Below are 16,081 nucleotides of genomic sequence, written 5' to 3' on the forward strand. Positions count from 1 at the left end.
CTTGACCTCGTGATCCACCCGCCTCGGCCTCCCAAAGTGCTGGGATTACAGGCTTGAGCCACCGCGCCCGGCAAGGCATAATTTTTAAAAGAATTGAAATTATACAAAAGATGTTCTCTGACCACAATGGGATGAAATTAAAAATTGGAAGAAACTTTAGGAAACCTACAAAAATTTGGAAATTAAACAATACACTCCTATTAACCAATGGGTCAAAGAAAAGAATCACGAAGGAAATTACAAAGTCCCTTAGAGTAATGAAGATGACAGAACATACCAGAACGTATGAGATGCAGCTAAACCATCACTTAAAGGATCATGTCTAGCTATAAATGTCTCTGTTACCAAAAAGTTTCCAATCAATAACCTAGCCTGAAACCTTTAGAAACTAGAAAAGAATAGGAAACTAAACCTAAAACAAACAGAACAAAGAAATAATATGAATTAGAATCAAAATAAATGAAATAGAGGATAGAAAAATAGAGGAAAAATCAAACCAAAAGCTGGTTCTTACAAAAAGTCAATAAAATGACACCCTTAGCCAGCCTCAAAAGAAAAATAGAGAAGACAAATTATTAAAATCAGGAATGAAAGACTATGAATCTTATAAAAATTATAAGAGTTCATATGACAAATTAGAAAATTTAGATGAAGTGGACAAATTTCTAGAAAGACATGTACTATTAAAATTGAAGAAGAAATAAAAATTTAAATAGATCCAAACAGATTAAATGAATAATCAAAAAACTTCCCACAGCCAGACATGGTGGCTCACACCTGTAATGCCAGCTATTTGGGAGGCTGAAGCAGGAGGACTGCTTTAGGCCAAGAGTTTAAAACCAGCCTGGGCAACATAGCAAGACCTTTTCTCTTAAAAAAAAATAATAATACAAATAAAATAGGTGTGGTGGTGCATACCTGTAGTCCCAGCTACTTGGGAGGCTGAGGTGGAAGTATCCTTTAAGCCCAGGAGTTCAAGGTTGTAGTGAGCTATTGTCACACCACTGAGCTCCAACCTGGGTGAGAGTGAAACCCCCATCTCTTAAAAAACAACAAAATTCCCACAGGGTAAAGTCCAGGAGCAGATGCCTTCGCTGGTGAATTCTACCAAACATTTACAGAATACCACCAATTATTCAGTCTTCCAAAAAACAGAAAAGGGGGATACCCTTCCTAATTCAGTATCACCCACATTAGAAATCGGGCAAAGAAAACAACTACAGGCCAATAGCCCTCAATATAGATGCAAGAATCCTCAACAAAATACTAATGAAACTAAATCCAGCAACATGTAGAAAGGAATATACACCATAAGCAAGTAAGATTTAGGAATACAAAATTCAACATGCAGAAATCAATGTAGCACACCATATTATTAGAATAAAGGACAAAAACATCATCTCAATGCATATAGAAAAAGCATTTAACATTTGGCGAAAATCAAAACACTTAGATGAAAACATTCAAAAAGCCAAAAGTAGAATGACTTTTTTTTTTTATCCTGAGAAATGGCATCTATGAAAAACCCACACCTGATACATTGATGCAAAATACTGTAAGCTTTCCCTCCTAGATGATGAATAAGACAAGGATGTTCTCTCTCATCACTTCTATTCAACCTTGTACTGGAGGTTTTAGCCAAGGCAGTAGGCAAGATGAAGTAAAACGCATCCAGGATGGAAAGGAAGAAGTAAAACAGTTTGCAGATGACATGATCTTATATGTAGAATATATTAAGGGATTCACACCGAAAAACTTGCGCTAATAAGTTCAGTGAAGTTGCAGGATACAAGATTGATACACAACGATCATTGATTTTTATACATTAGCAATGAACAAAACATGAAAGAATTCCATTTACAACAGCATCACAAAGAATACTTGAATTTAACATCATTAAAAAAGATAATTTGAGTATAAAGAAATTTTGTGTTCACAGATTGGGAGAAAATATTGCTAAGATGTCAATACCCCCCAAATTGATCAACAATTTGTATCAAAATACCCCCTTGCACTCTTTGCAAAAATGGACAAGCTGATCCTAAAGTAATATGGAAATGCAAGGGACCCAGAATAACAAAATAATCTTGAAAAGATTAAAAGGCTGTAAGAATTACACTTCCCATTTCAAAACTTACTACAAAGCTACTGTAATTAAGACTATGTGATGCTGGCATAAGGATAAACACATGATCAATCGAATAGAATTGAGATTTCAGAAATCAACCATTACACTATGGTCAATTCATTTTTGACAAGGGTGCCAAGACAACTCAATGAAGATGAATGTATAATATTTTTAACAAATGTTGCCAATGACATAGCCCTATGAAACAATGAAATTGAACTATTTCATACCAGATACAAAACTTTCTCCAAACGGATGACAGACCTAAATGTAAAATGAAAATCAACTCTTAGAAGAAAATGTAGATGTAAACCTTTATGACATTGGACTAAGCATTCGATTAACACCAAAAGCACAAGCAAACAAAAAAATAGACAAATTGTATTTCATTAAAATTTAAAACATGTGCCTCAAAGACACTATCAAGAAAGTGAAGTCAACTCACAGAATAGGAAAAAATTTTCCAAGGGTCTAGTATTTAGAATATATAAAGAATCCTTACAACTCGAAAAAATTTCTAAGAAAAATGGTCAAAGGATTTGAATAAACATTTTTCCAAAGGAGCTATACAATATCCAAAAGCACACGAAAAGATGCTCCACATCATTAGTCATTAGGAAAATGCAAATCAAAACCATGAGATACAATTTCACACACACTAAGATGGCTATAAACAAATAGGTGGAGAATAATAAGCCTTGACAAGAATGGATAAATTGAAACTTTCATGTATTGCTGGTGGGAATGTGTTAACTATGCACTCTGGCTCAGTCTGGCAGTGCCTCAAAAGGTTAAACAGTTACCACACGACCAGTAATTCCTATGTACTTAAGAAAACTGAAAACACATCCACACAAGAACTACTGCATGAATGTTCATAATAACCAAAAAGTGCCCATCAATGAATGAATCGATAAATCAAATCTAGCATAGCCATATGATGGAATGTTATTCAGCCATAAAGAGGAATGAGTTAGTGACATGCCACAACGTGGATGAACCTTGAAAACATTATGACATGAAAATGAAAGGAGCCAGCCACAAAAGATCACATGATTCCATTAATATGCAATGTCCAGAATAAGAAATCCATAGGGACAGAAAGTAGATGGTGGCCAGGAGTTGAGGGGAGAGGAAAATGGGTACTAAGTGCTAATGGGGATGGAGTTTCTTTGGGTGACAATGAAAATGGTCTGGAATTAGATAGCAGTGATGGTTGAACAACCTTGTGAATGTACTGAAAACCACTGAATTGAGGTAAAATTCAGTGTATGGTATATAATATCTCAATTTAAAAAATCAAAGTGATGCAACTTCCTTTACATATTTGTTAGTACATTTTTTTGCATAGACCAACACTCTTTCCAGAAGCCAAGGTGTGGCTGTAAAACAGATGAAAGCAGTACTAACAGCTCATCTGGTTTCAGATTCTGTTCTCTCTGGTTAACAGCATCAGGCCAAAACTGCAGTAATCTTAAATTTTCACCTGGAGTCTTCCAACTCACTTAATTTATTGATCAATTACTATCCTAGTGAGCGCTCCTCAAGGACTGAAACCTGCTGAAAGTAAAACACCATGAAATTAACGTGTTTGAACATAATCAAGTGGAAAATTCTGTAAAGTACTAGGAAATACTCCTCTGTACGGCATGTGGATGCCATATTTGCTTTTTTCCTCAGTTTCCAACGCTGTTTTGGTACCACTCTTTCTCTAGAACAAAAATGTACAGGCAGGAATTATCTACCAAAGGTCCTATCTACTTTTGGAAGGAATTATCTACCAAACATCATCCTACAACTTGCTGGCACTGACCTGCACTGTTAGATTTATTGATTGAAGAATTACACACTCTTTGATGGTATGCAGTCTAATTCAATAGCTCAAAGCTATGTCTAGATTTTAAATAAATGATAGGGATTTTAAATTGTATATCAAAAACAGTCATTATATCTTGCTTTCTTTGGCTATGCATTCTTTATTTTATTGAGCAAAGAATGTTAAGAGAAAAATATAAAATCCAGCTATAATATTAATTTGATCTTGCTATTTGAAAGAATCTACATCAATTGTGTTTTGAGCTATTACTGTTGAGTCCTGTACATTGATTATATAATCTCTCTTTTTTTAATTGAGATGGAGTCTGTTTCCCAAGCTAGCGTACAGTGATGCAATCTTGGCTCACTGCAACCTCCACCTCCCGGGTTCAAGTGATTCTCCTGCCTCAGCCTCCTGAGTAGCCAAGACTACAGGTGCACACCACCACACTCAGCTAATTTTTATATTTTTAGTAGAGACAGGATTTCAGCATGTTGGCCAGGCTGGTCTCAAACTCCTGGCCTTGCCCTCCCAAAGTCCTGGAATTACAGAACTGACTACCCTAAAAAGGAAGACCTGGTCTTTTTGTGTTTAGTACAGGAGTGCAATTTAATCCCAGACTCCTTGCAGGAATTCCCTATGCATGTAGTATTTTTTTAGTTTCTAATTCATTAGAGCAGCCTTTTTCTAATCACAGAAGTAATACTGCAGACTAAAGAAAAGCATGAAGAAAAACCTTGAAATTTCATTAGTCTCCCTCTCTCTTGATGAATACTTTCCTATCTTTTCTTTCTTTTGTACGAATCCTACACATACAGATGTGGTCTGACTTAAAGGCCAACTTTCTGTGCAGTTTTGTAACCTGCTTTCTTCACCTAATATATGAAAATCTGTATCAACAAACATGTACATAATCACTGCATAGTATTACATGTCTACTGGCCAGATGCAGTGGCTCATGCCTATAATCCCAGCACTTTGGGAGACTGAAGCAAGCAGATCACCTGAGATCAGGAGTTTGAGACCAGCCTGACCAACATGGTGAAAGCTCCTCAAGTAAAAAAATTAGCTGGGCATGATGGCAGGTGTCTGTAGTTCCAGCTACTCAAGAAGCTGAGGCAGGAGAATCACTTGAACCCAAGAGGTGGAGGTTCCAGTGAGCTGAGATCACGTTACTGCACTCCAGCCTGGCGACAGAGCGAGGCTCCATCTCAAAAAAAAAAAAAAAAATATTACATGTCTACCAATATCATTTGCATTTATATTTAATATATTTTTAAACCTAGGTCTTTTTCTTTCTATTGTATTTGAAAATATCAATTTCTTTTAGTTTCTTCCTCTCTGTAGTACCACTTTATTTGAGCAGGCAGATGGAAGATTAATTCTTTTACAAGCAAGTACTAAATTGCTACTACTTTTATAAACACACATGATCAGTTCAGCTCTTTTCAACCAGAGCAATCTTGGAAAATGTTATCTTTTTTTTTTTTTTTTTGAGTCTCGTTTTGTTGCTTAGTCTGCAATGCAGTGGTATGCTTGGCTCACTGCAACCTCCACCTCCTGGGTTGAAGCGATTCTCCTGCCTCAGCCTCCCAAGTAGCTGAAATTACAGGCACCCACCACCATGCCTGGCTAATTTTTGTACTTTTAGTAGAGACAGGGTTTCACCATGTTGGCCAAGCTGGTCTTGAACTCCTGACCTCAGGTGATCCACCTGCCTCGGCCTCCCAATTTGCTGGGATTACAGGTGTGAGCCATCGCGGCTGGTCCAGGAAATGTTATCTTTTATTTAACGTAAGATTCGTTTATGACAAGGCTTGAAATAGGATTTAATTCCAAATGTATTTTTATTTGTGTGACTGTCAGATGTGCCATGGCCACGTACTCTTCACTAGAAGGTTTCCCTGAACACCATCTTCATTTGACTTTTTATGTAAGAGCAGCAACAACAAAACAAGCTGGAGTTTGATCAGTTAAGCTTTTGCTTAATATTAGATTCACAGCATTAACTTGCATCAGGTTCATGGCCAAAATATTAATAGTTGGCATGTTCATCTGGGGACACTACAAAAAAAAGCTATGGGATCCAGCTTTAGTTAAAATGAACAGCTCACAGAAAGAGTTGTGTGAATACTGAGAAAATGGCATCAGGAAGACGAGGGCGGCAGCAGGGGTCTATGTGTCCACTGCAGAAGAGCAAGCCACACCCTTTGTGGAGTTTTTGTGGCTGAGGAACTCTGCTGACTTGGGAAGTGTGAAGAGTAAAGAGACTGGAGAAAAGAGAAAAGAAGAGGGTAGTCAGCGTCAGGGGAGATGATGAAATACCACCGCTTTAGGAACAAGGAATTACTTACAAAGGAGCATAATTTTACCAGTGCCTATGTTTGCTCTGAAAGAAAATCCAAATCTAAGGAAAGAAATGTAACAGGGCTCATATCTGTAATTCCAACACTTTGGGAGGCTGAGGTGGGTGGATCACATGAGGTAAGGAGTTTGAGACCAGCCTGACCAATATAGTGAAACCCCGTCTCTACTAAAAATACAAAAGTTCACCAGGCATAGTGGTGCATGCCTGTATTCCCAACTATGCAGTGGGCTGAAGTAGGAGAACTGCTTGACCCCAGCAGGTGGAGGTTGCAGTGAACCAAAATCACATCACTGCACTTCAGTCTGGGTAACAAAGTGACAGAGTGAAACTGCCTCAAAAAAAAAAAAGTTATAAATTAGTAACGTTGGTCACCCTCCTACAACTTGTTGGTGCCTCGCTCGGACCTGCAGCAGCCTCTGAGATTGCTAACAGGCTGAGTGTAGGAATAGCCTGGACCATGTCTCATGGGTGTGGTGATGGCTCTTCTGAAGAAAGATGTAGGCTCAGTATTTAGAAAACTTGAACTAAAAATGAGTCCACCTCTGTTTACCCTGTAGGAAGCTAAGCTAAGTGAGTAGCTGAAGATGAAGAGAAGCCCAGAGTTTTGCAGGTCACCAAACAAGCCCTAACTGAAGGAGGTACTATACAAATGCAGAAGAAATGGTGCATGATTGTTTACAAAAGGTTCCTGGATTTGCAGTGTTTGGCAAATGAAGAGTCATGGAGAAATACTGAAAGTCATGCTAAACGTAAACATGAAAAAGTGAGATTAAAGCAGAATCATCTGATATCACGAATATCAAAAGAAAGCAAGAAATAACTTGATTTTTGCCCATGCCTGTGGCCACCTCAAGGAGTTGTCTTCACACGCCACTTTCCTTTGGGACAGTCTTTCCCAGTCCCATATCTTTGCACGGATCTCACTGATGTATCTGAATTGGCAAACCTATCTCAGAGGATGTGGAAAATTCCTTATATAGAATTCATCATGCCTCACCCAAACTCACCCTCAGGTTTCTCCAAGAAGCCCTCTCAGCCCCTTTGCAAACCTATAGCAAGCAGATGTAGATGATTCCTACTTGAGATCACTTCCTCTACTTCTACTAGATGGTTCCTTATTTATTTTATTTTATTTTAGACAGAGTCTAGCTCTGGTGCCCAGGCTGGAATGCAGTGGCTCAAGCTCAGTTCATTGTAACCTCCGCCTCCCAGTTTCAAGCGATTCTACTGCCTCAGCCTCCTGAGTAGCTGAGATTACAAGGGCATACCACCACATCTGGCTAATTTTTTGTATTTTTTTTAGTAGAGATGGGGTTTTACCATGTTGACCAGGCTGGTCTTGAACTCCTGACCTCAGATGATCTGCCTGTCTCAGCCTCCCAAAGTGCTAGGATTATAAGCATGAGCCACTGTACCTGGCTGGTTCCCATTATTTTTATATCAATATTTTAGTCATCTTCAGGAGTTGTGGTGGACATAATTTGCAAACTGCATTTTCCACATTACCAATATTAACACAATCTTTATTCTCCTTATATAAAAAGAGCCTTCCTGGAAAATCTGAGAGTTTCATTTGGATCACTTTCATGTCATGTTTTTCACTAGGGTCTTAAAGATCCATTCTAACTCATTCATTTGAAAATATGCCATCTGGTACCTCATTTTGGTCACCTGAGTTTCTGAGAAGCTGCACACTTCAAAGTATGAGTTAAATAGCCGCTTTCTATTTTAACCTGCCACTTCCTTATAATGTACTTTTCCATGGTACTGTATTAGTCCATTTTCATGCTGCTGATCAAGACATACCTGAGACTGGGCAATTTACAAAAGAAAGAGGTTTACTGGACTTATGGTTCCATGTGGCTGGGGAGACCTCACAATCATGGCAAAAGGTAAAAGTCATGTCTCACATAGTGGCAGACAAGAAAAGAGCTTGCGCAGGAAACTCCCCCTTATATAATCAGATGTCGTGAGACATATTCACTATCACAAGAATAGCATGGGAAAGACCCGTCCCCATGATTCAGTCAATTTCCACTGGGTTCCTCCCACAACGTGGGAATTCTGGGCATTACAATTCAAGATGAGATTTGGGTGGGGACACAGCCAAACCATATCAGGTACTTTTTCTAACCAAAGTAATACACAAAGCAGTCACCACCAAGTGATATCCTGGTTCCTCTGAATAAAAGAATTCCAAACAAGGCTGAAATCTGGGAAGTGAGCCCACCCAGACCAGCAAAAGCAGAAGAGCTGAAAAATCACTACAGGCCTATCACGTTTGTAAAGTGCTTTTAAAAGTTCTCCCAACCCCAGCTCACCTTGTAGTTAGGAAAAAAGAATTCAAGGTATAAATTGAATAAATAGCATGGTGATGACGTGTATAAAAGCAACCACTCATACTTTTAGACTTGGGAAGTCAATTCTTTAGCTATGTTTTGGCCTATATAGAGGTTTAAGAATATTCAGACATGTATCTGTTACATGAAATAATCATTTTACTTCTAAAAATACTCTTCTGCTACTAATTCAATTTAAACAATGCAGCAGGAAAGCTTAATTAAGCTTTCTAGGTTGTTAAAACTCTGCTTCCAGAAAAATACACTATTCTTAGAGTCCCACAGTCAAATTGCAAGAAACAACTAATATATTATCAGTCAAGAAATGTTGTTCCCTTCTTGTGCTTAGTACAGAGCCCAAGATAAGATATTTTTAACTTAGTAAACCCCGTGAGTGGGCAGCTAGAGAGGACTTTGTTCTGCTGGTAATGTCAGCCTCGGGAGAAGGGAATTGACAAGAGGCCAAATTCCTCCAGGAAATTTGGGACTAGTTGAAACCACCCTACCCCTCCTCGCTTTGATGATGGTGATTGATGATAAGTTTTAATCTTTCAGCACCTGGTATTAACAAGGTAGGCTTCACAGCACCAAAACAACAACAAAGAAAAACTGAAAACATCGTTTACAGATTGGCAGCCTGATCCAGAGAGGAGAAAGTAGCGAGGGGAGTGAGAAACTTGACTCCTTTTTCCAGACATCCTAAAGAGAAAATCCAACCTGCTGAAAAGCCAGAGGAGACATGAAGACAGTGTGGTGTTTGCTGGTTGGGTGGAAAGAGGCCTGCAGGCAGGACCGCCCTACCTTTGAGTGGATTCGAAGGCAGTGTCCCCTGGAGGCGTGGCCAGGAACAGCCATCTTTCCCAGGCACAGCGCTTGGCAAGGATGCTGGTAACCTGCACCGGGCTCCAGTCCTTCTTCTCTGCCAGGCCCCCAGTGTGGGGCAGGGCACAAATGGGTGTGCCAGTCTGTAGAGGAAAAGTCTACAATGACAGACAGTCCCAATTCAGAGAAAACAAAGGCTTTCCAAAGGCCTAACCACTGTCAAGAGCTGTATAGCAACACAGCAAAGAATCAGTCTCTCCCAGCTTGACCAACATGGCGAAACCCCGTGTCTACCAAAAAATACAAAAACTAGCCAGGCGTGGGGGCACATGCCTGTAATCCTAGCTACTCAGTAGGAGGCTGAGGCAGGAGAATCACTTGAACCTGGGAAGAGGAGGTTGCAGTGAGCGGAGATTGTGCCACTGCACTCCAGCCTGGGTGACAGAGCCAGACCCTGTCTCAAAGAAAGAAAAAAAATTGCTCTCTCTCCTGTGCAATCCGGAAATGCCGAAGATGTAGTGAGAGTTTCACAGCCTCATTGTAACAAGGTTGAGGCTAAAACTGCATCACTCATTCACCTGTACTCGCAGGACACTCATTCAAAGGGGCAGGCGCCGTGCTGGGCTCTGGGACTCACTGATGAAACTGCACAGAGCTGGGCCCCGCCTTCAGAAAGAAGCCAGACAATACACAAAACATCCCCAAAGAGACGGTTACAAAGACAGCGAGCGTCCGGGAGGAAAACAGCTCCAGGACCTACTCACCAGCGAGTCGCAACGACCAGAAGCAGCCAGCCGTGGGAAGAGCTGGGGAAAGATCGTTCCAGGCAGAGGAAAGGCAGGGCTGTGAGGCGAGGTCCTGTGGGACAGGATGGGGTCGAGTGTGGGCAGGTGTTTGGGATGGGGCTGAGTGTGGGCAGGTGTTGGGGGTGAGCGTGGGTGGGATGGGGCTGAGTGTGGGCAGGTGTTGGGGGTTGAGCGTGGGCGGGATGGGGCTGAGTGTCGGCAAGTGTTGAGGGGTGAGTGTGGATGGGATGGGGCTGAGTGTGGGCAGGTGTTGAGGGTTGAGCATGGACGCGGTGAGCCTGGGTGGGTGTGAGCATGGGTGGGTATGAGCATGGACGGGGGTGGGCATGGATGGGGAAGAGTGTGGAAGAATGTGAGTGTGGACAAGGGTAAATGTGGATGGGGTGACTGTGGACAGTTGTGGGTGTGGATGGGGGTAAGCGTGGACTGGGTGAGTGTGGACGGGGACAGGAGTGGACATGGGCAGGCATGGGCAGGTGTGAGCATGGATGGGGTGTGAGTGTGGACGGCGGGTGGTGAGTGTGGATGGGGCGGGTGTGGACCAGGCCACAGGCCAGGCCCACCTTGGGCAGCACTGCTGAAGGGATTGTGTTTTCCTCCCTAGAGATGATGGCTGCAAAGCTATCGAATCATTTCAGGGAGGCTGATATTTTGTCACACTTAGTACAATGCTGTGGAGAAGGGACTAGAGGAGGCAGGGGCGGGGAGTGGATTCAGAGGTCGAGGGAGCAGCAGTGGTGGTTTGGACTAGGCCAGAGCGCAGATGGGGTAAAGGACTGAAGCAGAGGCAGGACAGTGAGGAGGGTGAGGAGGGCAGAGTGAGGGAACCAGCCTGCTGTTTCCAGCAGGATCACCTTCTGCCTCCTCCGTCTCCACCCTGCCACCCCTTCAGCTTCTATGTCTCCCTGTTCTCCTCACCAAGAGAGCGGGCTCCCTTCCTGCTCACACTCCCAGACCCCCACCCTGCCTTTCCTACCCTCTGACACCACCCCTGCCCTTCCTGGGGGCACCCCCAGCGTCTTCACCCCTACCCTCCCTCCGTGGACTCTAAGCCAGGCTCCTGGCTTCCTCGAGTCTCTCTGGCCGGGTCGCCTCCTCCTCCTGCTCCCACCCCAAGCTGTTGGACTAGGGGTCCATATGATCCACCCACTGCCTGTGGCTCCCACCATGGCCTTGAAGGAGGGGCCATATGGACCCCATGTCCAGTCCTCAGCAGCCCTGAGGCCTGGCCTGCGTCCTCAGCCTCAAACAAGCTCAGCTGGTCACTTAAAATGAGATTGCAGTGATCTTGCACAACCCTGTGAATGTACTAATAGCCATTGAGTTCTACACTAAAACCTGTGCATTTTATGGTACATAAATTATACAAAACAAAAGGAAAGGGCCACCAGCTCTCCTTTCTCCCCAGCCCTAACCTCCACACCCATGCCCTTGTCTACAGGGAGCCACCACCTGCCCCTAACATGACTCACTGACTCTTCCCTCTGACTAACTTCCCAGTCCCCAGAGTTTCCACAGTTGGCCAACCCTTGACCACCAGTATTTCTCGACCACCCACCTCAGCCCCCACCATCCACTGGCAACCCCCACCCCAGAGCGCTCTGGATCAGTGGTTCACAGCATGGGCACTGCCACCCAGGGAGCATTCAGACCTTTGGTGGGGGAAAGGGGGTGCTTTTGGTTGTCACATGACTCCAGGACACGGCCGACAGAGGTGGGTTGGAGAGGGTGCTGAACAGCATCCTTTGCCCTGGAGTCTTACAACGGATCGTCCTGTCCTGCAAGCGTTTAGAGCACCACATCCACTTTCTCTTCTGCCCAGATCAGTCCGGTCCACTATGATTTATCCTGATACTCCATTCTTGTATTAACCAGTTCCTCTGCTCTTTGTTTTCATGAATCTCTAATACAGAATGTCTTCTGACCCTCTGATTTTCTTAAGTTCAAAACTGCCCCTTCTATCCAGCTGTCAGCAACCAATTCCTTCACTTTCTATGAGGAAGGAGAAGGGCACTCTACAAACACTGGGTCACTGTGTGGTTCGGACCATGTGCTAGTGGGGACCTGGGCCCCCATCTTCTAGCCAGAGGGGCTGCCTCTGAGCTCGGCCCCATCTGGGACACATGATTTTTTTGCAGCTTTCCTGGGCTCGAGTCTCCATTTGCCAGACTTCCATTCCCAGACAACTCCCAGAAGCAGCTGGCACCACCAGCCAGACTTCCTGGCACCTTGCAGCCTGGGTATTCCCTCTGTGACAGGGCCACTTTCTCATGTGGGCCCTACAAAAAGGCAGAGTGACAGAGTTGGGGGGCCTCCCATGGGCCATCTGCTGGCTTGCTCCCCACCTCTCCCCCACCCCTGCCACTGTTCTGCTCTCTGTGGGATACAGGAGGATGGGTGGGCCCGCCTCCCGTCTCTGGCTGATCCTGGCTTTGTAAGGGTCCACATCCCTCAGCCAGACCTATTCCCTATCGGGGCCAGCAGCGGCACGGGGTCCAGGCTAAGCCTGTGAACAGGCTGCCCTTTGCTTATTCTTGGCCCTTGGGGGTCAGATGTCTTTGGACCTCCTCACTTCTGCCGGTCAGCAGCAAGCTCTCCCTCTCTCCCTCTTAGAACATGTTTTATTTGTTGTTCTCTAATGATGTAGGTCACTTCCTTCTTTCCATATAACAGTCCCCTTTCTCCCACTGCAGTGCTTTCCATGCAATCTATGACAAGTACATGCAGGTCTCATCATTCTGGAAATATTTAACACGTACCTAAGGTCTCATACTAGATACCACTTTAGGGCTCAGCAGAGATACTATTAGAGAAAAATTATTCTGTGGTCGTCATTAAAGTGCGGGAAAGAAGACTATTCCAGACCATCAAGAGCACTGCAGGGACTGCTGCGATGGGCTTACCCAGTGGAGAGGGAGATTGGGCCAGCTCTGAATATGGCCACAGGCAAGGGGGAATTTACAGCCAAGGAGTAGGGTGCGGGCAGTGGATGGAAAACCCTTAAGAGAAAACATCAGGAGTAAAGGCGGATTTGGGAGATCGTGCGTCAACGGACCTTGCAGGATTCTTGCAGAAAACAGGCCAGAGTGAGGGTTGTGGGGGTTGGTGGAGAGGGGGGAACCTGATCAGATATTGAGGGTTATCAGGTACAAATGATAGGGGATTCTTGCTAAACGGACTCAGCAGGGTTCTTGCTAAAACTGGATTTTACAAGGAAATACAGAGATGGGCCTAGGAGAAGGCCCAGGAATCTGACTAAAGTTTGGTCAAGCAAAGAATCTTTGTCAATTCCTACAGAAGGAACACAATCCCTGACTTTGAGAAGTTCACAGTGTATTCATTTGTAGCCATTGGAGCACAAAGACACTAGTAGGAAAAGAGAATGGAGGGAGGGAAGAGGCAACACTTATAATCAAATAAGAACAAATGCCACCCTGTCCAAACCACTGTTTGGTCTAGTCAGGAATTTTGTGATGGGCGACTGGAGCCAGCAGTGGGCCCCGCCATTCTGCCCGGGAATGTCCCCCTTGCAGGCTTAGGGTGCCATTTGAATGTCCCCTCAAGACTTCCCTCTGCCGTTGGATGGAATAAAGCTCACCTGGGGTGGAAGAGGTAGGCTCCATGAGGGTCTCTGGGGTCTCCAATTTCTACTTCCTTAGACAGAAGTGCTGCATCTGGGCAGCACGGCAGAGGGAAGCCCCAGCTGCCACTGTTCCAGGAACCCTTGCAGTTCCACTGTGATGGGGAGAAGAAACAGGCTCTTCTAGGAAACAGCCTTGGGGAAGGAGATGCCACACAAGAGACCACACTCCTGGGTGATTTGAAGATCAGACAAGGCTCCTGTAAAATAAATGAATAAAGTGAATGAATGAGAAAGTAAGTAAGTGAAATGAATGATGTGGGTGTGGGCTTCTGGCTCTCCACCCTCTCACCATTCCACAGTGTCCCTTCCTTACAGGGAAGTGGGGCGACATCCCGGGGCCTCACTCTTTGGCAGATACCGCCATTTGAGCCAAGGCACCCAGGGCAAGCTGTGGATAAGTCATTGAACATGGCGTGGTCAGGGCACACAGGGCATCTGTGTTCACAACCGGGAAATGAAGAAGCAGAGATATGACTTTGTCAGGATGAGGACTGCACACCTCCTGAACTAGGCGATTCCTGCAGGTGTGAGATGGTGGCAACAACGTGTCTTCTTGCTCATAAAAATAATTCTCGCCCCTAAAAATGCTTCAAACACACAAAAACCCCTCCTGGTTCTGAGGCATTCAGTTGGCCTTTCCAGAGCCAGAAGTTTGTGGCGAGAACTCTCATCCTTGCTCTGAAAGCAGCGGCCAGCCTTCCAGGTGCACCCACATAGCCCCATCAGGCTTTCTTGTGCTCCCCGCCAGCTGCTGCTCTGGAGTTAGGATGTGCCAGGGTTAGCATCTTAAAAATAAAGATTTCTTCCAGCTGAAGATCAAAAATAGACTTGGTGAGAGTTTTTCAGATGAGAAAGAGGAGAAGAGCAGATTCTCTAAAAAACTGGTCCGGATTCTCACCAAACCCAAGCTAGAGAGCTAGATGTGCCCATGAACTCAAGTGGTCCTTCTCAACCTCTCGGAGTCCACCCGTGGCCTGAAATCAGGCCCATTCCCACCTCGTGCCCAGCACAGTGCTGCACATGGCTCTGGGGAAGCTCTCAGTTTCTCCAGGTGAACAGTTGGAACCTGAGAAACAAAGAAGCCTGCAGAGCCGGTGTAGCAGGACTGGGTGGACGTGGCATGGACTGGTCTTGCTCCTCCCTCCCATCCCAGCCAGGCATGCTGTCTGGGTGGTCCTGGCCTGGGTCTTTGCCAATCAACCGACATGAATGGACGTCTGCCCGGCACTGATACCCTGCCCAAATTGGTTGCCACCTTGCTGTGCTGGGACCTTGGGCAACACAAGGGCCGTGGGTGATCAGCTAGAAAGCAGGTGCTTCCAGCCTTCAAGCAGGTAGGGCTCAGACAGAGGAGCTGGCGGATTCTGCCTAGGGGGTCCACCAGGACCTTTTGAGGGCTGTTCCCCATGACCTGCTCTGTGTCTCACATGCTTAAAAGGTTTTATCTGCCTTGGAAACCTGCATGTATTAAGTAACAGCTATTGAACTGTTCCATTTTTCTTGATAATCAAAGCACATGTAATCTTTGTACATTGCCTCAGGTCAGGCGGGAGAGTCTCTGGGTTGCCGTAAATCTCACCTAAGGCAGGTGTGCTGGGCCTGCTGCGTGGGCATGTGTCTGCCTCCATGCGCTGCTCCTGGGCCCTGCTTCCCATTTGCAGACCTCCCAAGCCCTGGACTCGGATTCAGAAGGGCTGGGCTTTGAGGACCTAGCCAGAGAACCACGAAAGCTGCTGAGGGAGGGCGGAGACTTCCTGTGGGCTGGTGGGGCTGACTCTGGAGGTGACAGTTCCCAAGTCCGAGTTACTGGCACCGCCACATTCTGCTGCCCCTAAAATCTAGAGCCACCTTTGCCCTGGAGGGGACACAGCTCTGCAGCTAGATGGCATGTGTTCACCCCAGCCAGGCCATGCCCCTCAGCCTCTCTAAGCCTCATTTCCTGATCTTATAAAGGGAGACAACGAAGAGATTCTCCTAGGATTTTTATGAGGAATAATGAAATGTACCTGGTATATGATAAGGCCTCAGAAGGAAACCTTCTCCCCATTCCCCACCATCCCCCAAACTCCACTCCCTCCTGCTCACTCCTTCCCTCTCTTGGGCGTGGCTCAGTATTTATCTTCACTCCCTGGAGCTGAATTAGGTTGCGGGGAGAGGGG

Source organism: Cebus imitator, unplaced genomic scaffold, assembly GCF_001604975.1.
Source record: "Cebus imitator isolate Cc_AM_T3 unplaced genomic scaffold, Cebus_imitator-1.0 Scaffold19, whole genome shotgun sequence".
Classification (NCBI taxonomy): domain Eukaryota; kingdom Metazoa; phylum Chordata; class Mammalia; order Primates; family Cebidae; genus Cebus; species Cebus imitator.